A 22,062-nucleotide genomic window follows, 5' to 3' on the forward strand; every position below is an offset into this window, starting at 1 on the left:
TTAAGCCGGCTAGCCATATACAGACCATACATGAAATCAGACAGTAAAAACAGCTTATACAAATTTTGTTCTCTCAATACATGCCTCTAGGCTAAACAAAATACAAAAGTGAGAGATGTATAGCAAAATAAATCAAGGGACTCAAAAGGTATCTGGATCCTCCGCTTCTGTTACTATCCAAGCAACTCACTGAGGTGGGTTGCGACCTGTATCTGAAAAACAACAACAACGTATGGAATGAGAATCGGAGGTTCTCAGTATGGTAACAGTGCCCAATGATGTAAGATGTAAGGCTCCGGGACGCCGAAGGCAATCCTAGAACTTCACATCACATACGGATATTCAAGCTTAGAATAACATAAATAAATTAGGAACTTAAACCATAAACCGAGTTATCTAAACTTAGGAAAAATTCTAACTAATACTAATCACACCGCTGTATCCCAAAGTCATCGCCAACCTAACCTCCGTGGATCCTATCGCCACCGCCTATCTAACCTCCTCAACACCAAACAAACACAGATAACGCAGACAAGGAAACCACAGGTAGTATTCATATATATATATATACAAGTAATTCAAGAAGCAAGTAGGCATGCTATACAATTAAGCAAACTCAAGTAAACAAAGCAAGCAAGCATATAGAAGATGCATATGATGAATGTCTGCCCTATTGGCTGTGATATCACATGTCGGTTATTGCCAAACCCGACAGAAAATCCGGTCGACAACTCCCGGATTAGTCTCTCTATTGCGCATAAGGAGGAAAATTCCGAGGGATGAGTGCCCTACCACCTTCTCCTTTTAGAGAGAAATATTCCGAGGGAGCGTGCCCTACCACCTTCCTCTGGTTGCCGTATGATTCCGTGGGTTAGTGCCCTACCACCTTGCAATCAGAGAGAAATCACATTTTTAGGAGGAATAGTTTCGAGGGATAAGTGCTCTACCACCTTCTCCTTTCAGAGGGAAATATTCCAAGGGAGCGTGCCCTACCACCTTCCTCTGGTTGCGAGAAATATGAGTGAATGAGAAGCCCAGCTTCAACTCTCACATCTGAACATAGGCGGGAGATTGCCACAGCCCCGACGACGGAGAACAATGCATACCGTAATCACATATTCAGTCTTAGAGGCCACTCCTCTAAACACACCTCCACTCATACTCTTCACAACCATCATAAATTCCCAGGTTCCATTCCGAACTCCTTAGTTCATCAGTTTTCTCAAATTTTCTATCAGCAATCATCATACTTACCACTCTTTCTTCTCGCTCAACTAACTCATCCTCACTACACCAGAGACCTAAACCTCCGTTTACTAACTTTTCATAGTAAAACCCAAATTAAACCTCCTAAGACCTTTCCCATATTTCAACATCCAAAAATTGAGCCCAAGAGTCTTAAAATGGTGTTATAGAAGCTTACAACCTTGTTGGGAAGGTAGAATAGTTGAAAAACAAGCAAAATTTGAGAAACATGGCGTGTGTGGTCGCACAGGGGTGTGTGCGTGCGCATGCCCAGGAGATTTTAAAATGTGTGCGTACGCACAGGGGTGTGCGTATGCACAGGTGGCAAAACTTACAAAATCTATTCACTTGCACAACCTGTGCCAGCGCCCCTAACAGACTGGCCTTCCCGACGTGTGCATCCGCACAGGCCTGTGCATCCGCACAGGTTGAAATTCTTCCTTAGATATGTGCGCGTACAAGCTATGCTAGCGCTGCAAACAGAACGCATTTTCCTGCCTGTGCGTGCGCACAGGTATGTGCATTTGCAAAGGTTAAAATTTTCGCAGGGTGTGCGTCCGCACAAGGGTGTGCGCTCGCACATATCAGAAATCATGAAATTCTGCAACCTTACAGAATTTCAGATTTTTAACACCAACTTTGAATGATTATAACTTTCTTACAAAATTCTAATTTTCATAAACTTTATATCGATTTAAAGGGTTTTCAAAGATCTTTAATTCTAACTAAATTTCAATCAATTTCAAAAATCGAGGCAAAAGTTATGATCAGACAAAGTTCACCAAAAACTAACTTTTACCCAAAATCACAATTTCCACAATTCCTTTATAAAACACAACCAAGACCAAACCAAACCATTCCAAACTTCATTTCTCATCAATATTAACTCTTTATGTCATATAATACCAAGCACACCACAATTTCCTTTACCATTCATCATCCTCAACTTCCACATCAATAAATCACATTATAATCAATCCTCATTAATACTTTTCCAACTACCTTACCAAATCATCAACATTATCATCATATATACTAACACAATCCACTTCTCAACTTCACAATTCATTCATCCTTATCATATCATTATTAATCATCATAATCAAACTCAACAACCATCAACTCATCATAAATCAACATATAACAACATTCAATACTCATCAACCATATCACAAGCCTCCATCAACAACAATAAGTCTCACACTTCTCATCAACCTTTATAATAATTAAAATACCAATAATCATCATCAAATCATATAATCATTAACATCCTTTATTCCAAACCACGACAACATTTTACATTAACTTATTACCTTAATTTTCCATAATCTTCATTATCCACCAATATAACTAATCACCATAAATACTCATCAATTACATCAATTCACACATAATTATTTATGTACCAATATCATTCAATCCTATCTTAGGGTCAACTAACCTAAGTGTCCAGAAACATTACATATTACATAAAGGAAACCGAAACCATACCTTGGCCGATTTCCAAACACTCTAAACACCAAAATGAAACCGTCAAACTTGATCCAAAGCCTCAACCAACTCCAACAAACACCAAAGCTCAAACTAACAACACATATATCACCAAAATCAAAACCTAAGATACATAAAATAACTAAACACAATAGTTTAGGTGAAACCTTACCTTACCCAATGAGATTAGAGGTAAAATCCAATAATTACCCGCTACTAGAGATCACCTAAACAAGCAAAACCACAAAACTTGCTCAAAAACTAAACCTAAAACGTGCAGAAACTTGGGGCACGAAAATGGGGAGTGAGATGCATTCTCTTACCAGATTTCTTTAGACAGAAAGGAAGAGCTCGTCGAGAGCTTTGCGTGGCCACAAACGGCTTGTCAATCGGAGGTCCGTAGCTCAAGTTATCGCGAGTTGAAGTGAGGAGTAAATAGTATTTTCTTCTTCCTCTTCTCCCCTCTCAATCTGATGTGTGTGTGTGTTTATGAGATGAGGGTTCATTAATGAACCCTTATATATGTTGGACTTGGGCCCAACTTGGGCCCGGTCCAACCCGTTAGCGTTTTTAGCCCGTTTGGCCTAACTTTGGGCCAAACCTTTAACACTAACGCCCGGTTTTCCATTCCTAATATGTTTCTAGGATTTTCGACTGTTTTCACTTTTTCTCTCACAGAACTGGGCAGACTTAAATCGGTTTGACCGGTTCAACTGTCGATTCGTAGCTTTTTACGGTTTTTCGCAAAAAACACATTTTCTGACTCGGAAAGACCTATTGAGTCCAAAAATTATATTTAAATCCCAAAATTCTCATTCTAACTTTTCGGAACTTAATTTGGGCATGTAAAAATTATTTTATTCGTGAAAAATCCGGTTCTTACAGTTGCCATTTTTGAAACCTTGCTTGAACCAATCGAAAAGATCCAGATGAAAAAAATTGACATTCGAGAATCCCGTATAACCCAAAACCAGCTTCATCGTATCACAGTCTCGAAGAAAATGCATAATTGTATTTAGAAGATGGATACATCTAGTACAAATATTAGAAACAAAGAGATTTCGTTAAAACGGAGCTACTGAGTTGGTAGAAAAGAGTAGAGACAAAGCTACACCAAAATTTCACTTTTTCTAGTATGTGAATTTTCTAAAGCCAGGGCCAATTAATATCTTCAACCCAATTAACTTTCTTTTTAGGCAGCCACTTATATCCAGATTTAACTAAATATAACTTAGAAGTAGAGTTTGTCCACATCCAATCCGAACTACCATTCGTAGCACAAATAGGAGAATAACTCACAATATCATCCTTTATTTTATCAGTAATAAAAGAATAAATTCTTTTCAAATACCAAGAATCATTCTTTTATATATATATATATATATCCTTGATTCTCATGTCTAATTCAACAATTTTTTAAAATTTCACTTTAGCATCCACCGGACCTGATTACATCCAATTATCAAATTAGAAAGATTTATTAAATGAGTCAAATTTTTATACAAAATTTTTCACTAAAAATAGCTGCAGCATGAGAAGTTGCCTTCTAAATATTAGACAAAGAACTATTGGCAGTAACCTTAAAAATATTTCTATTTTTAAGGTATTTGTTAAGCATGAGCTAGACCCACAATTTATCATAGTTATTTGTTAATTGCCAAACTAATTTTTCAATAACAAGTAGATCGCCAAGCAAGAGTTCCTAATTACAAGACCTCCATATTTTTAGGAGTAGTTAAGGTTCTCCAAGAAACTAAATGTAACCCCGACTAGTAGCACTACCATTCCAGATGAAATTTTAATAGCCGCATCAATATTCAAACACATAGAGCTCAGGAAAGACTAACTTGCATTCTATAGATAAAAATAAAAGATAAAACAAGTTTGGCTAGGAAAACCTTACCAGCTCTATTGAGGAATCTCCCTTTCCAAGAAGCAAGTCTATTCCAAATCTTTTCCGTCACATTATTAAAATCTGCTTAATGATTCTAGTATATGTGAGAGGCACCCCAAGATATTCTCCAATGAGTTAGCAAATTGGATTGATGAAATACTTGTAAAGATATTTTTCCACTGAAACATTAAAAAAACATATTGTAAAATCCACGAAATTAGTGAATAATTAGATAATAAATAAATTATTAATCAAATAAATTAGGAAACAAAATTTTATAGTTTAATATGATATAGCTAATTAAAATAAGAATTTTGACACAAATTTTAAAGAATTTGGCCCAAGATTGGGCCGAACAGGCCGAACCGAGCGAACTGGGCCCATAATAGGCCCAAGGCCCAACTCAAACCTTTATTAATGAAGAGCTTAGATCTTCCATCCTCAAACCCTGAGGAAAACATGCTGCACAAGAGGAAAGGGGGAGGAAGGAGATACCAAAAACCCTTGCCTAATTTCAATTCTCAATAACTTTTGATCCGGAGCTCCGATCGCCGCACTGTTTACGGCTACGCGTTCGTCTTGAAATCCTCCACAAAATGCACCTAACAATTTGGTAAGGAATCAGCTATTTCTCTTCCAATCTCTCTCTCCTTAAATTCGAAAATATTAGGTTCTTGGGCTTTGGAATTTTGTGATTTAATGATGTTAGGTATGCTCAAGTGGTGCGGAATTACTGGACCTTGTCCCAATTTCTTGTTGGTAAGGTGAGGGATCTTTTACTCTTATGAAATTGGGTATATAGCAAATCCTATATTGATTTAGTGGTGTTTATATGATATTGGATTGAATTATATGTATTGATGGCAAATTTATGGAGTTGGAAGCTTGAGCTTTGGACTTGGTAGCTAAATTTTCTATTTAGAGAGGTTCGAAGCCTTGGATTTTATGGAACGATGGTCAATTATGATGTTTCGAGATTAACAAAGAATTGGCCACGGTATAATTTTGGTTTCTCGTATATAATATGTAATGTGTTGTGAAAATTTAGGCTAAATGACCATAGGATAAGTTTGGATTGAATGTTTTGTTGTTGAGGTGATTAGGGAACTAATATGTATATGTGTGCAATGAATTTGAGAATTGATATATGTATGTGAATATTGAAGAGTTATGAAAGATGATTGACGAGTGAATTAAAATGTATTGTGTGATTTTGGATTGTCGGGATTGAGAATGTGAATGTTGAGGATTCATTATAAGATTAATTATGAGTTATGTTGTGTTGGCTAATGGTATGAGTGTGGTGGAAGGTTGATGAGATGATCTATTGAATGAATAATAATGTTATTTTAATGTTTGAGTATGGAATTATGTTTGATTATGAGTTCTTGGGGTTGAAGTTGATGAGTTATATTGGTGGGTTGTGAAATGTATGAGAAGGGTTAAGATTGAATTTAGCTTGTTTTGGGTTGATTAAAAACTTGGAATGTTGGTTTTGAGTTGGAAAACTTGGTAAAAATAGAGGTTGATGTTTTTGATAAAAAATTGAATTTTGGCCGAACATCGGCAAGCCATAACTCGGTTTCCAGACCTCAAATCTTTTACAAATTTATTTCATTTGAAAATTGGGTTTTTGAAGTTTACACCGTTCGAAGAACGGATAAAAAATATTTTAAAACGAAAAAGTTATGCGCATCGGAAGTTTGGAGTAAAAAATTGAAAATTCTGCAGCATTCAACATTTTTGCCAATCTGTAGATCTTGCGTATGCGACCACTGCACGCAACGCGACCAACCTTTTCGGGATTGGCATCTTGCATATGCGAGCAGGGTGCTTACGTACGCGAGCAGTGGTTTTTTGAGGGGTTGCGTACGCGACCACCTGCACGCGACGCGACCAACCTTTTCGGGTTGGGCATCTCGCGTATGCGAGCAAGGTGCTTGCGTTCGCGAGCAGGGAAAAACTCACCCACGCGTACGCGTGGCCCACGTGTACGCTGATGAGCAGATATTTTATACGCTTTTTGGCATTACTTTCATAGAGTTTTAGTTATGTTTTGTTGAGTTTTAATATGTTTTAGTAGGTTTTAGTAAAAAATTCACATTTTTGAATTCTACTTTGAGTTGTTGTGTTTTCTTATGATTTTAGAAATTTTCTGGCTGAAATCGAGGAGTCTTGGCAAAGTCCGAGTCAGAGGCAAGGAAAATGTAGCAGATGCTGTTAGATTTTGACCTCCATGTACTCAAACGAGCATTTCTAGAGTTACATGGGTCCAAATGATGCGTTGTCAATGGCGCTGGAAAGATAACTTCCCGAGCTATCCAGCAATATATAATGTTTTATACTTTTCTTCGAAAGAGACTGCCCATATCGGGCGTTGAACGCCCAAAACACCCCCTTTCTGGCGTTCAATGCCCCAAGGAAACTCAAGCTAGCGTTGAACGCCCAATTCACCCCTTTTCTAGCATTCGACGCCACCCAAGGAGTACAAGGCAGCATAGACAACCCCCCTAATGGGCGTTCAATGCCCATTCCTCAAGTTGGACGCCAAGCTCAGCCCAAGCACTCAACCAAAGTAGGCCCAAGAGTGGATTTTTGCACCTCTAGTCTAGTCTATCATATTTTTGTACTTCTTAGTTATTAGGTTATTATATATAGGAGAAGATCATCGATGTTTAGGATCTTCTTCCACCTCTATTTTTGAATACACTAATTTCTGTACAGTATGAGCAACTAAACTTTCTAAGTTAGGGTTAGAAGCTCTGCTGATTCTCATGGATTAATAATATTACTGTCTCTATTTCAATACATATCTGATTCTATTCTTTGACACATTCTCGTTCTTTAATCTTATTAATTGGGGGTGAAACGTGACATTCATTCCTATTCTACATGGGTTCCGTGCGAGTCCTGACCCAGATAGCATTGAGCTGCAGCTAGAGAATACATCACGGATTCCAAGAGAGCACCTGGGCTGACTTTGGATATGTGACATGAAATCTCGTTGGTCGTGGGTTGCTGAGGTCTCTGTGGCGCTAAGGCTAGAGTCAGAAAAGCAGCATTCTCTGATCTAGAAGATCCGACCTTGTCTGTGGCATTTTGAGTAGGATCACAAAGGGGAGTGGATTGCTTAGAGCTTCATCTTCGGCCGTACTGAGAAATGATGAGTTAACTTGATGAGAGGACATGAGTTAATCACTTACGGCTGCTATTGAATGAGTCATTCATTATTGAAGTAGACAGTAAGAAATGTTAATCCGGAAAGAATAAGCATCTCCGAAGCCTTAACTAATTCCTTATCACTATTTTTACATCAATCTGGTATTTCTTCCTTTTACTATTTGTTTTTGCTTTCAACAAACAACCATCTTTTCTAATCGCCTGACTAAGATTTACAAGGTAGCCGTTGCTTGCTCAATCCGACAATCCTCGTAGGATTCAACCCTCACTCACCTGAGGTATTACTTGGACGACCCGGTGCACTTGCTGGTTCAGTTGTGCAGAGTTAAATTTCGCGCACCAAGTTTTTGGCGCCGTTGCCAGGGATTGTTCGAGATTGACAAACTACCAGACTATCTTGTTGCTTAGATTAAGTACTTTTTACAGTTTATTTGCTCTTTTACTAGTGTTTCTTGTTTTCTTTTCCAAAAATTTTTCAAAACATTTTCTTTTCTTTAGTAATCTTTATCTTTTGTTTGAGTCTTGTGTCAGATTTTAAGTTTGGTGTCCCTTTTCATTTTTATCTTTTTCTTTGAATTTTCGAAATTGTTCTTGTTTTCTTTCATGATGTTCGAAACTTTCTTGGTAATTCTTCTAGTTTGATTTCAAAATTTTTAAAGTTGGTATCTATTGGTGTTTTTCTTTTAAATTTTGAAAAACACTAGTGTCTTTGATCTTAAAATTTTTAAGTTTGGTGTCTCTTAGTTGTTTTTCTTTTTCCTTAATAATTCGAAAATATATATATATATATACAAAAATATTTATTTTATCTTTATTCAAATTTTCAAAATCTTCGCTATCTTTTCTTGTCTTGGTTTAAAAATTTTAAATTTGGTGTTTTCTTGTTGGTAAAGTTTAAATTTTGAAATTTTAAAATCTTATCTTTCCTTTTCTTTGAATTTTAAATTTTGATATCTTATCTTATTTTAAATTCAAATTTCAAAATCATATCTTATCTTTCTAGATTCTTGATCTTTATCTTTCTTATCTTTTGATTATCAAATCTTATTTTAGCTATCTTGTTTTCAAAATTTCAATTTTGAATTTCAAATCTTTAAAAAATCTTTTCAAATCTCATCTTATCTTATTTGACTTATTCTTTAAAAAAAATTTTAATTTCAAAATTTTTTCTTGATTTCCTCTTTCAAAATTTTCAAATAAAATATTTTTCTTTCCAATTCCTTTTAGTTAGTTACTTGTTCTATCTTATTTTAATTTTAAAAGTTTAGTATCTATGTAATTCTGTTTCTCTCTCTTCTATTTTCGAAAACTTCCTACTTCTTTCTCTCTCATTATTTTCGAAATTCCTCTTCTTCTTTCTTTCTTTATTGTCGAAAATTTCATCTCTCATACCCTCTCTATTTTCGATTATTCTTTTAAGTAAAATACACCTTTATTTTCTTTTTCTTCTTATCTCACTGTGAGTTCTCTATACTCTGACATAGAAACTCCCATTCTTTCTCTTTCTTGGTTCTCTTTTCTTGTTTATGAGCAGGAACCGAGGTACAGAACCTCTCTTTGATCCTAAACCTAAGAGGACTCTAAGAAAGCGTTTACAACAAGCTAGAGCACAACACTCTGGAGGAGACCTCACAGAGCTTTTCGAACAAGAAGTTGAAAATACAGACATGGCAGCCCATCCTAATGATGAAGGAGACGCAAGGAAGGTCCTTGGTGACTTTACTGTCCCCACTTCTGACTTCTATGGGCGCAGCATCTCCATACATGCCATTGGTGCAAATAACTTTGAGCTAAAACCTCAACTGGTCACGCTAGTTCAACAGAACTACCACTTTCATGGACTTCCACAGGAAGATCCCAACAAATTCATCTCTCATTTCTTGTAGATCTGTGATACTGTCAAGACCAATGGAGTGGATCCTGAGGTTTACAAGCTTATACTTTTTCCCTTTGCTGTAAGGGACAGAGCTAGGCTCTGGCTGGATTCTCAGCCTAAGGAAAGCCTGAACTCTTGGGAGAAGGTGGTCAATGCATTTTTGACCAAGTTCTTTCCACCTCAGAAACTGAGCAAGCTTAGGGTGGAAGTTCAAACCTTTAGACAGAAAGAGGGTGAATCCCTCTATGAAGCCTGGGAGAGGTACAAGCAACTGATCAGAATGTGCCCTCCTAATATGATCTCAGATTGGACCATGCTAGATATTTTCTATGGTGGCCTTTCTAAATTGTCCAAGATGTCATTAGACCACTCTGCAGGTGGATCACTCCACTTGAAGAAAACGCCTAAAGAGGCAAAGGAACTCATTGACATGGTTGCAAACAACCAATATATGTACACTTCTGAGAGAAACCATGTGAATAGTGGGGCTACTGAGAAGAGAGGAGTCATGGAGGTAGTCACTCTGAATGCCATATTAGCTTATAATAAGATTCTAATCCAACAGGTCAACATGATTTCTCAGCATTTGACTGGAATGCAAGCTGCAACTGGCATCACTCAAGAAACCTCCTATGAAGGAGGTGTCTATGATCTAGATCAACCCATGATGGAGGAGCTTAACTATATGGGAAATTTCTCAGGGAATCCCAACAATGAGCCTTATGAAAATACCTACAACTCATCATGGAAGAATCACCCCAACTTTTCATGGAGGGATCAACAGAAGCATCAGCAAGGCTTTAACAACAATCAAGGTGGAAGAAACTGGAATAGGTTCAATAACAAACCATTCCTGATGTGTGGAAAACAATCCAACACAAAACTCATCGGCAAGTGTACCTGGTCGCATCAAGTAATAATAACTCACATGAGTGAGGTCGATCCCACAGGGATTGAAGGATTGAGCAATTTTAGTTTAGTGGTTGATTTAGTCAAGCGAATAAGTATTGGTTGAGTGGTTTATAATTGACAGAAGCTAAATTGCTTGAAATGTAAAGGGAGAGAGAAGAATTGTAGTAAATTAAAGAGAACAGAAAATAAAAGTGCTGAATCTTAAAGAACAAGTAATGTAAATTGCAGAAACTTAAATTACAAGAAATGTAAATGGCTGAATCTTAAAGTGCAAGAAATGTAAATTGCTTGAATTATAAAAGGAATTGGGAATTGGGATTGCAGAATTTAAACGAGAACAAGTGAATTGCAATTAAACAGAAGAGTAGAAGGTGAATTGAAGTAAAGTAGATCTAAACAGAAAAGTAGAAATGCTTGAGAAATTAAAATAGAAAGTGACAGATGCTTAATTGCAGCAATTTAAAAAAGGGTTAAAGATCTCAGGAGTGGAAGAGACTAGAAAACAAGTATAGATCTCAAATCCTTCCTTGATCCAACAAGAGCAATTACAAAAGAAGTAAAGAAAAGTAAATTGCAGAAAGTGTAGAAGAAGATGCAGTAAACAGAAATGGAAATCGAATTTGCAGAAAAATAAACAAGAGATCTCAAGGTGAGATTAAAACAGAAGTTCTTCAATTCTCCACCCAAGATCCAAAGCAAGAAAATAAAAGAGTGCTCAAGCAAGAACAAGGAAGAAGAGAGATCAATTCCCCTTCCTAATTCTCTAAGATCTAAATTCAAAAGTAAAAGCTCAAAATGAAAAATGAAAGTTCAAAGAAAAATTAAAGTAAAGTCTAGCGGTCCTAATTAAATCAAACTAGCTCCTATTTATACACTTTCTATTCTTGGATTTTAGAATTTGGATGGGCTTTTTAATTTAGTGAAGAATTGAATTAAGTTGGATTTTTTATTGAATTTCAGCCCATGTGAAAGTTGCTCCCAGGAGGATGCTCTGCTCATGTGAGGAGCAGAGCATTGGAGCCTTGTGTGGGGATCCTTTTGCGTCCAAGGCTGGGAGAAGCATCAGGGGAACGCTCCGCTCATGTGGGGAGCGGAGCATTGGGGCCTTGTGTGCATGTCTTGTGCGCACCCAACTCCCTGGCCGTGTCAAATGTTGCACGCCTTGCTTCCCTGGACCGTGTCAAGCATGCTTGTGTGTGCCAAGCTTCAGCGCTCTGCTCTCCTTGTGAGCTGAGCATTGGTGCTTCCAAGGGGAGGTCCTTGGTTCGAAACTTGAGGGAAGCATGCGCTGGTGCCATTTCCTTGGTTTCTTGTATTGCCTTTTCTCCTTGCTTCCTCATGGTGCTGTGTTCGAAACTTGGGGGATGCTTTTGGCCAATTTTTGGCTTGTTTTCGTTGTGAGTAGCGCTCCCCTTCTTCCCTTGGGTCATGGGTTCAAACCTTGGAGCAAGCATTGGCAACTTATTTCCTTTGATTTATTTTTAGTGGAAGCCCGATAATGCTCCCAAGGAGAGCTGAGCATTGTTTTTCCTTTCCTTGTTTCTTGGCTTCAAATTGTGTTCAGCTCTCAAGGGGAGCAGAGCATTGAAGCTTGCCTCCTTGGTTCATTGTTGCGCTCCCTTGGAGAGCACTGGGCTCTTGGGGAGAGCTTTGTGGCTTCCCTCCTTTCATGTGCCACACTTCTCAATTCCCTTTGCCACATTATTTTCTTCCTTGGGCCACACTTCTTAAGCCACGCTTTCTTATTTTCTTCTTTTCTTCACCTATAAGAAATCAAAACAACCAATCAAAGTATCACCAAATTCACAAGGTTTATAAATCAATAAAAATCAATTAAATTTGGCTCAATCCTCATGCTTTAGTATCGATTAAATGGTGGTTGTTTGATTCAAAGAAACTATGCATTTCCATTCCAAATTACTTACTTAGAATGCATGAAAGTGCATAAAACCAAATGAAAACAAAGAAAAAGACTAGTGAAACTAGGCTAAGATGACTTGTCATCAATTCTCACCTTCTCAACAACAGATGGAGACTTCTAAGCAAAGCCTCCCTGACTTAGCCACCATAGTCTCCAATCTCTCTAAGACCATTCACAATTTTATGACAGAAACTAGGTCCTCCATCGGGAATCTAGAGGTACAGATTGGTCAGCTGAGTAAGAGGATCCCTGAGATCCCTTCTAACACTCTTCCAAGTAATATTGAAGTGAACCCAAGAAAAGAGTGCAAGGCCCTCAATATAGGAGCTGAGGCCGAAACAGAAGAGGAGCTTCTAGCGTTGAACGCCAACAAGGGAGTAGCTGAGTGTTAAACGCCCCTTAGGGAGCAATCATTGGCGTTGAATGCCAAAATAGGAGAGGATGGGCATTCAAAGCCTACTAAGGACCCTCCTATTGAAAAACTAAAGGAAATTAGAGCTCATAAGGAGACCATAGAGTTCCCTTTGAATGCCCTGTTATAGATTATGGAGTCTAAAGAATACTCCTCCTCTGATGAGGAAGAGGAAACTAGGGAAGAAAAATTTGCTCGGTACTTGGGAATCCTCATGAAGCTACATGCCAAATTCTATGGAACAGAGGCATTGGAGGAGGAACTTCTAGTACTTACCAAAGAGTGCAGTGTCCTGATTTAGAAGAAGCTACCTCAGAAGATGCTAGACCTCGGGAGTTTCCTAATTCCCTGTACCATAGGGATAATAACCTTTGAGAAGGATTTGTGTGATCTTAGGTCAAGCATCAACCTCATGTCTCTCTCTGTAATGAGAAGGCTGGGAATTCTAGAGGTGCAAGGTGCCAACATTTCCTTAGAAATTGCAGATAGGACCCTAAAAAGGGCATATGACATGGTAGAGGATGTCCTAGTGAAGGTTGAAAATCTTTACATTCCTGCAAAATTTATAATCCTAGAGACTAGAGAGGGCAAGGACGAGTCTATCATCCTTGGAAGGTCATTCCTAGCCACTGCCAAAGCCATGATTGATGTGAAAAAGGGAGAGTTAGTCCTGTAGTTGTATGGGGACTGTATCTTGTTCAAGATGTCCAAACCTAACTCCCCATCTGACACAAGAGGTACCACTGCGCAGCATATAGTGTTTGAACCTTATTTATGTACAGAGCTATACAGAGCCCCTAGACACCAACTCTAAGTTTGGTGTTGGGCAAGCTTCATCAAGCACTGAGAAGGCAGACATCAAGAAGAAGGTACCTAAGCGGATATTTTATACGCTTTTTGGCATTACTTTCATAGAGTTTTAGTTATGTTTTGTTGAGTTTTAATATGTTTTAGTAGGTTTTAGTGCAAAATTCATATTTTTGGATTTTACTTTGAGTTGTTGTGTTTTCTTATGATTTCAGAAAATTTCTGGCTGAAATCGAGGAGTCTTGGCAAAGTCCGAGTCAGAGGCAAGGAAAATGTAGCAGATGCTGTCAGATTCTGACCTCCATACACTCAAATGAGCATTTCTAGAGCTAAAGAAATCCAAATGACACATTCTCAATGGCACTGGAAAGATAACTTCTAGAGCTATCCAGTAATATATAATAGTCTACACTTTTCTTCGAAAGAGACTGCCCATATTGGGCGTTGAACGCCCAAAACACCCTCTTTCTGGCGTTCAACGCCCCAAGGGGACTCAAACCAGCATTGAACGCCCAATTCACCCCCTTTCTGACATTCAACGCCACCCAAGGAGTACAAGGCACCATGGAAAACCCCCTCTAATGGGTGTTCAATGCCCATTCCTCAAGTTGGACGCCAAGCTCAGTCAAAGCACTCAACCAAAGTAGGCCCAAGAGTGGATTTTTGCACCTCTAGTCTAGTCTATCATATTTTTGTACTTCTTAGTTATTAGGTTATTATATATAGGAGAAGATCACCGATATTTAAAACCTTTTTCCACCTCTATTTTTGAATACACTACTTTCTGTACAGTATGAACAACTAAACTTCCTAAGTTAAGGTTAGAAGCTCTGCTGATTCTCATGGATTAATAATATTATTGTCTCTATTTCAATACATGTCTGATTCTATTCTTTGATGCATTCTCGTTCTTCAATCTTATGAATCAGAGGTGAAACGTGACATTCATCCCTGTTCTACATGGGTTTCGTACGAGTCCTGATCCGGATAGCATTGAGCTACAGCTAGAGAATACATCGCGGATTCCAAGAGAGCACCTGGGCTGACTTTGGATATGTGAGATGAAATCTCGTTGGTCGTGGGTTGCTGAGGTCTCTGTGGCGCTAAGGCTAGAGTCAGAAAAGCAGCATTTTCTGATCTAGAAGATCCAACCTTGTCTATGGCATTTTGAGTAGGATCACAAAGGGGAGTGGATTGCTTAGAACTTCATCTTCGACTATAGTGAGAAACGATGAGTTAACTTGATGAGAGGACATGAGTTGCTCGGATATGGTGGACTGTTAAGGTTTAGAAGAGATTAACTTGATGAGAGGACATGAGTTAATCACTATTTTTACATCAATCTAGTATTTCTTCCTTTTACTATTCGTTTATGCTCTCAACAAACAACCATCTTTTCTAATCGCCTGACTAAGATTTACAAGCTAGCCATTGCTTGCTCAATCTGACAATCCTCGTGGGATTCAATCCTCGTGGGATCGACCCTCACTCACTTGAGGTATTACTTGGATGACCTGGTGCACTTGCCAGTTCAGTTGTGTGGAGTTAAATTTCGCACACCATACACGTGACCGCTATTTTTAGCAAAAAATAAATTTTGTGTTTTAAAGCCTAATTTCGAACTACTAAACCTCTATTTTTACTCTTTTAGCCCTAGATCTTCATAGAATGCCTAGTAATGAAATGAAGTTAGGAAAAGGTGGTAACTTAAGTGTGAAGCAAGTTGCGGGGTAATGAATTATGATTGTGCAGTGGTGATTTTGAGCATGAGAAGTGTTAACTGAACTAATGTAATTGCGATGATGATAATAATAAATTTCAATTGAGATAGAAATAGGTTGATAAGGATAATGACATTAAGGTATGATGGTGATTGAATTTGAATGAATTAAATGAGCTAGAGGTGACCGGGTAAGAGGTGGTGGCACTGACCACTCGCTCCGGGTATATGTTAAAGAAGTATAGAGATGTTGAGTATGAATGGACATGATGATGGTATTGGTGTGTTGGATGTGGGAAAAGTAGTAGGGAGCTTGATGAGCGGATATTTTATACACTTTTGACATCATTTTCATATAGTTTTCATTATGTTTTGTTTAAGTTTTATTATATTTTCATAGGTTTTAGTGAAAAATTCATATTTTTGGACTCTACTTTGAGTTTTTGTGTTTTATGATGATTTCAGGTATTTTCTACCTGAAATTGAGGAGTTTTGGAAAAGTCTGATTCAGAGACAGAGAAAGGACTACAGATGCTGTTAGGATCTGACCTCCATGCACTCGAAGGAACATTTCTGGAGCTACAGAAGCCCCAATAGTGCGGTCTCAATGGCTCTAAAAAGCTAACATCCAGGGATTTCTAGAAATATATATATTTGTTCATACTTTGCTTTAGAAATGAAGGCCCAAAACTGGCGTTCAATGCCAGCCACCCACCCCATTCCTGGCATCCAACGCCCAAAGGGGAGTAGCTGGCATCCAACGCCCATTCAGGAGTCCAAAACTGGTGTTGGATGCCCAAAAGGGAGCACCAGCTCGTGGCTTCACTCAAGTTCAGCCCAAACACTCACCAAGTGGGCCCGAAAAGTGGATTTTTGCACTACAAGACTAGTTTATCTTATTTCTGTAATTCTTAGTTACCAGATTAGTATATATAAGAGGAGATCACCCTTGTTTAGGATCTTCTTCTTCTTCCCCTACTTTACATTCGAACATCATATTGTACAGTATGAGTCACCAACCTCCTAGGTTAAGGTTAGGAGCTCTGCTGATTCTTATGGATTAATAATATCACTATTCCACTTCAATCTATCTTGATTCTATTCTAAGATGTATCTTCGTTCTTCATCCTAATGGATTGGGAGTGAACTTGACCTTCATCCCTATTCACATGGGTTCTTACGAGTCCTTGATGGGATAGTATTGAACCACAAGCTTGAATATACATCTCTTAGATAGCTAATCCACGTCTTCGTTGGGTACTTAGAGACATCAGTGTAGCCGAGGTGCGGGGCGATTAGGGCCTTTGTGGTATAGGCTAGAACCGAAGGAGCAGCGTTCTCTGATACGGAAGATCTGACCTTATCTGTGGCGTTTTGAGGTGGATCACCAAGGGAATGGACTGCTAAAGCTTTATCCCTGTTCAGATTAGATGACCGCTGACCCGGCGTTTGATCTGAAGCAGAGGAGATTAATGACCGCTGACCTGGCGTTAATCATTTACAGCCTGCCATGAAAAGAATCAATCAGAAGTTGGAGTAGATGGAGAGAAAAGTTTATCCAGAAGGAAGAAGCATCTCTGAAGCCTCAACCGCTCTCATACCATTGATTTCACACCTATCTAGTAACGTTTTATTTATTTAATTGTTATATGCATTTTTTCACAACAACAATCATCTTTTCTATCCGCCTGACTAAGATCTACAAGGTATCCATTGCTTGCTCAGACCAACAATCCTCGTGGGATCGATCCTCATTCACTTGGGGTATTACTTGGATGACTCGGTGCACTTGCCGGTCTATTTGTGCGAAACTTGCGGAGTCAGTTTCGCACACCAAGTTTTTGGCATCGTTGCCGGAAATTGTTCGGATTTGACAAACTACCGGATTATCTTGTTGCTTAGATTAGGTACTTTTTTTTTGTTTGTATCTTTGTTTTCTTTTTCAAAAACTTTTTCAAAATCCATCTTTTCTTTGTCTTTTGTTTGAGTTTAGTGTCAATTGTTAAGTTTGGTGTCCTTTGTGTGTTCTTTATTTCCTTTAATTTTCGAAAACTGTTCTTTAGTGTTCTTCTTGGTATTCAAGTTGTTCTTGTTTCTTTTCTTGTTTTGATCTTAAAATTTTTAAGTTTGGTGTCTTTTGGTGTTTTTCTCTTTAAATTTTCGAAAAACTAGTGTCTTAGATCTAAAAATTTTTAAGTTTGGTGTCTTTTGGTTGTTTTTCTCTTTCTTCATTAATTAAAAAAAATCAAAAAAAATATATTTTCTATCTTTATTCAAAAATTTCAAAAATCTTGCCTCCTTTTTTATTTTTTATTTAAAAATTTTTTGTGTTTTCTTGTTAGTAAAGTCAAATTTAAAATCTTATCTTTTTAAATCTTTTCAAATCTTTTCTTTTAATTTGATTCTTTCTTATCTTATCTTTCTTTTATATTTTAAAATTCAAAAACTTTTCAAATCTTAACAATATTTTATCTTTTCAACTTATTTTCAAATCTTTATCTTATCTTATTTCAATTTCAAAATTCAAAATCAAATCTTTTTCAAAACTTTTCAATCTCTATCTTATCTTGTTGACTTTTCTTTCCCAATTTTAAATTTCAAAATTTTAAAATCAAATCTTTTTCAAATATCCTATCTTATCTTATTTTCAAATCTTTCTTAATTAGTTACTTGTTTTCTCTTTCTATCTTTTTCAAAACCTCCTAACTAATTCCTCTCTCTTCTATTTTCGAAAACTTCTTACTTCTTTCTCTCTCTTCTTTTTCGAAAATCATCTTTCAATTTTCAAATCTTTTTAGTTAATTAGCTTTTAATTTCCTATCAATTAATAAATAAACTAAAAACAAAAATATTTTAATTCTAGTTTCTCTTTTTACTTCTTAAATTTTCGAATTCTTCTACCCTTCTATTCGAATTCTTCTTCTCATTCCTCTATCTTCATTCTTCTTCCTTCTTCATATCTCACTGGGAGTTCCCTATCCTTTGACATAGAAAGTCCCATTCTGTTTCTTTCTTGTTTTTCTTTTTCTTGTTTATGAGTAGGAACAGGGATAAAGAACCACTCTTTGACTGTGATCCTGAACCTGAGAGGACCCTAACGAAGCATTTGCAACAAGTTAAAACACAACACTCTGGAAGAGATCTCACAGAACTTTTTGAACAAGAAATAAAAAAATACAAACATGCCAGCCGAGCAGAATAATAGAGGCGATGCAAGGAAGGTTCTTGGTGACTTTACTGCTCCCACGTCTGACTTCTATGGAAGAAGTATCTCCATACCTGCCATTAGAGCAAATAACTTTGAGCTTAAGCCTTAGTTAGTCTCTCTAATGCAACAGAATTACAAATTTTATGGACTTCCACTGGAAGATCCACATCAATTCCTATCTAAATTCTTGTAAATTTGTGATACTATTAAGACCAATAAAGTGGATTCTGAGGTCTACAGGCTTATGTTTTTCCCTTTTACTGTTAGAGACAGAGCTAGGATATGGTTGGATTCTCAACCTAAGGAAAGCCTAGACTCTTGGAAAAAGTTGGTCAATACTATTTTGGCCAAGTTCTTTCCACCTCAGAAAATGAGCAAGCTCAGGGCGGAAGTTCAAACCTTTAGACAAAAAGATGGTGAATCCCTCTATGAAGCTTGGGAAAGATACAAGCAACTGATCAGGAGATGTCCTCCTGATATGCTCTCAGAATGGTCTATCCTAGGTATCTTCTATGATAGTCTATCTGAGATGTCTAAGATGTCATTGGACCACTTTGCTGGTGGATCATTCCACTTGAAGAAAACGCCTGAAGAGGCATAGGAACTCATTGAAATGGTTGTCAACAACCAATTCATGTACACTTCTGAGAGGAACCCTATGAACAATGGGGTAGCTCAGAAGAAAGGAGTCCTGGAGGCTGATACTCTGAATGCCATATTGGCTCAGAACAAGATCTTGACCCAACAGGTCAATATGATCTCTCAGCATTTGACTGGATCACAAGCTGCAACTGGCAGCATGCAATAAGCCACCTATGAAGGAGATGCTTATAATCAGGATCAACCTAGAATGGAAGAGGTGAATTACATGGGAGAACCCTATGGAAACACCTACAATCCATCATGGAGGAATCATCCGAACCTCTCATGGAAGGATCAACAGAAGTCTCAGCAAGGCTTCAGCAATAATCAAGGAGGAAGAAACCAGAATAGGTTTAATAATAATAAACCATTCCCATCTTCTCAGCAACAGATGGAGACTTCTAGGCAGAGCCTTTCTGACTTCACAACCATAGTCTCCGAACTCTCTAAGACCACTCATAGTTTTATAACAGAAACTAGGTCCTCCATCAGAAATCTGAAGGTACAAGTTGGTCAGCTGAGCAAGAGAATCCCTGAGACCTCTCCTAACACTCTCCATAGTAACACTGAAGTAAACCTAAGAGAAGAGTGCAAGGCCATCACTGTAGAAGCTGAGGCCAAATTTGAAGGGGATACTCTGGCGTTGAACACCAGGAAGGAAGTCCTTACTGGGCGTTTAATGCCCTAGGAAGCACCATCACTGTCGTTGAATGCCAGTAAGGAGGTCCTTACTGGGCGTTCAACGCCCAAAGAGGCACAACAGCATTGAACGCCAGTAAAGGGATACAAGCTGGGCGTTCAACGCCCAAAGAGACACAAGTCCTGGCATTGAATGCCACAGTAGGAGTAGTTGGCGACCCTAAGCCCACTGAGAACTTCTCTATTGAAGAACTGATAGAACCCAAGGTTCATGAGGAGCCCATTGAAGTTCCCTTGAATGCTTGGTTGAAGATCATAGAATCTCAAGAATACTCTTCCTCTGATGAGGAAGAGGAAACTAGGGAGGAGCAAGTTGCTCGGTACCTAGGAATTCGGATGAGGCTGAATGCCAAGTTATTTGGAACAGAGACATTGGAGGAAGAACCTCTAGTGCTCACCAAAGAGCTCAATGCCTTGGTTCAGCAGAAGTTATCTCAGAAGAAGTCGGATCCTGGATGCTTCTTAATTCCTTGCACCATAGGTACTATGACCTTTGACAAGACTCTATGTGACCTAGGGTCAAGCATAAACCTCATGCATGCCTCTCTCTGTAATGGAGAGTGGTGCACGAAATTGTGATCTCTGAAACAGCGCCAACAACTTGGTACGCATGATCGTAATCTCAACTCTTTTTCACAACTCCGCACAACTAACCAGCAAGTGCACTGGGTCATCCAAGTAATAAACCTTACGTGAGTAAGGGTCGATCCCACGGAGATTGTCGGCTTGAAGCAAGCTATGGTCGTCTTGTAAATCTCAGTCAGGCAGATTCAAATGGTTATGGGATTTTGATAATTGAAATATAATTAAAATATAAAATAAGATAGAAATACTTATGTAATCCATTGGTGAGAATTTCAGATAAGCATATGGAGATGCTTTGCTCCTTCTGAATCTCTGCTTTCCTACTGTCTTCATTCAATCATTCATACTCATTTCCATGGCAAGCTTTATGTTGGGGGATCACTGTTGTCAATGGCTACCGTCCGTCCTCTCAGTGAAAATGGTCCAAATGCGCTGTCACGGCACGGCTAATCATCTGTCAGTTCTCGATCATGTTGGAATAGGATCCATTGATCGTTTTGCGTCTGCCACTACACCCAACACTCGCGAGTTTGAAGCTCGTCATAGTCATCCCTTCCCAGATCCTACTCGGAATACCACAGACAAGGTTTAGACTTTCTGGATCTCAGGAATGGCCGCCAATAATTCTAGCCTATACCACGAAGACTCTGATCGTGAATCAGGAGGCTAAGAGATACACACTCAAGCTATTGCAGATAGAACGGAAGTGGTTATCAAGAATGCGTTCATAGGTGAGAATAATGATGAGTGTCACGGATCATCACATTCATCAAGTTGAAGTGCGAGTGAATATCTTGGAATAAGAATAAGCTTGAATTGAATAGAAAAATAATAGTACTTTGCATTAATTCATGAAGAACAGCAGAGCTCCACACCTTAATCTATGGGGTGTAGAAACTCCACCGTTAAAAATAGAAAAGTGATGAAGGTCCATGCATGGCCGAATGGCCAGCCCCCTAAACATGATCAAGAGATCAAAAGTGATACAAAGAAAGTCTCAAAATGATCAAAAGATGTGAAATAAATCACTAAAAGTAGTTTTTATACTAAACTAGTAACTAGGATTTACAGAAATGAGTAAATGATACAGAAATCCACTTCCGGGGCCCACTTGGTGTGTGCTTGGGCTGAGCATTGAGCTTTACACATGTAGAGACTTCTCTTGGAGATAAACACCAGGTTGCAGCCTGTTTGTGGTGTTTAACTCTAGTTTGTAACCTGTTTCTGGCGTTTAACTCCAAAATAGGGTAGGAAGTTGTCGTTTGAACGCCAGTTTGAGTCATCAAAACTTGGATAAAGTATGGACTATTATATATTGCTGGAAAGTCCTGAATGTCTACTTTCCAACGCAATTAAGAGCGTGCCAATTGGGTTTCTGTAGCTCCAGAAAATCCACTTCGAGTGCAGGGAGGTCAGAATCCAACAGCATCTGCAGTCCTTTTTCAGCCTCTGAATTAGATTTTTGCTCAA

The 22,062-nt window shown here is 38.2% G+C and overlaps 2 non-coding genes across 2 annotated transcripts; both read right to left on the reverse strand.

Moving 5' to 3' along the window:
- Positions 1–9,879: 9,879 nt before the first annotated feature.
- LOC112780776 (small nucleolar RNA R71) lies at positions 9,880–9,986 on the reverse strand. The gene has a single exon (XR_003191592.1). It is a non-coding gene; the product is annotated as a small nucleolar RNA R71 (small nucleolar RNA).
- Positions 9,987–19,042: 9,056 nt separating this feature from the next.
- LOC112781068 (small nucleolar RNA R71) lies at positions 19,043–19,146 on the reverse strand. Its single transcript, XR_003191865.1, has one exon. It is a non-coding gene; the product is annotated as a small nucleolar RNA R71 (small nucleolar RNA).
- Positions 19,147–22,062: the final 2,916 nt, after the last annotated feature.

This window comes from Arachis hypogaea, chromosome 19, assembly GCF_003086295.3.
Source record: "Arachis hypogaea cultivar Tifrunner chromosome 19, arahy.Tifrunner.gnm2.J5K5, whole genome shotgun sequence".
NCBI lineage: Eukaryota > Viridiplantae > Streptophyta > Magnoliopsida > Fabales > Fabaceae > Arachis > Arachis hypogaea.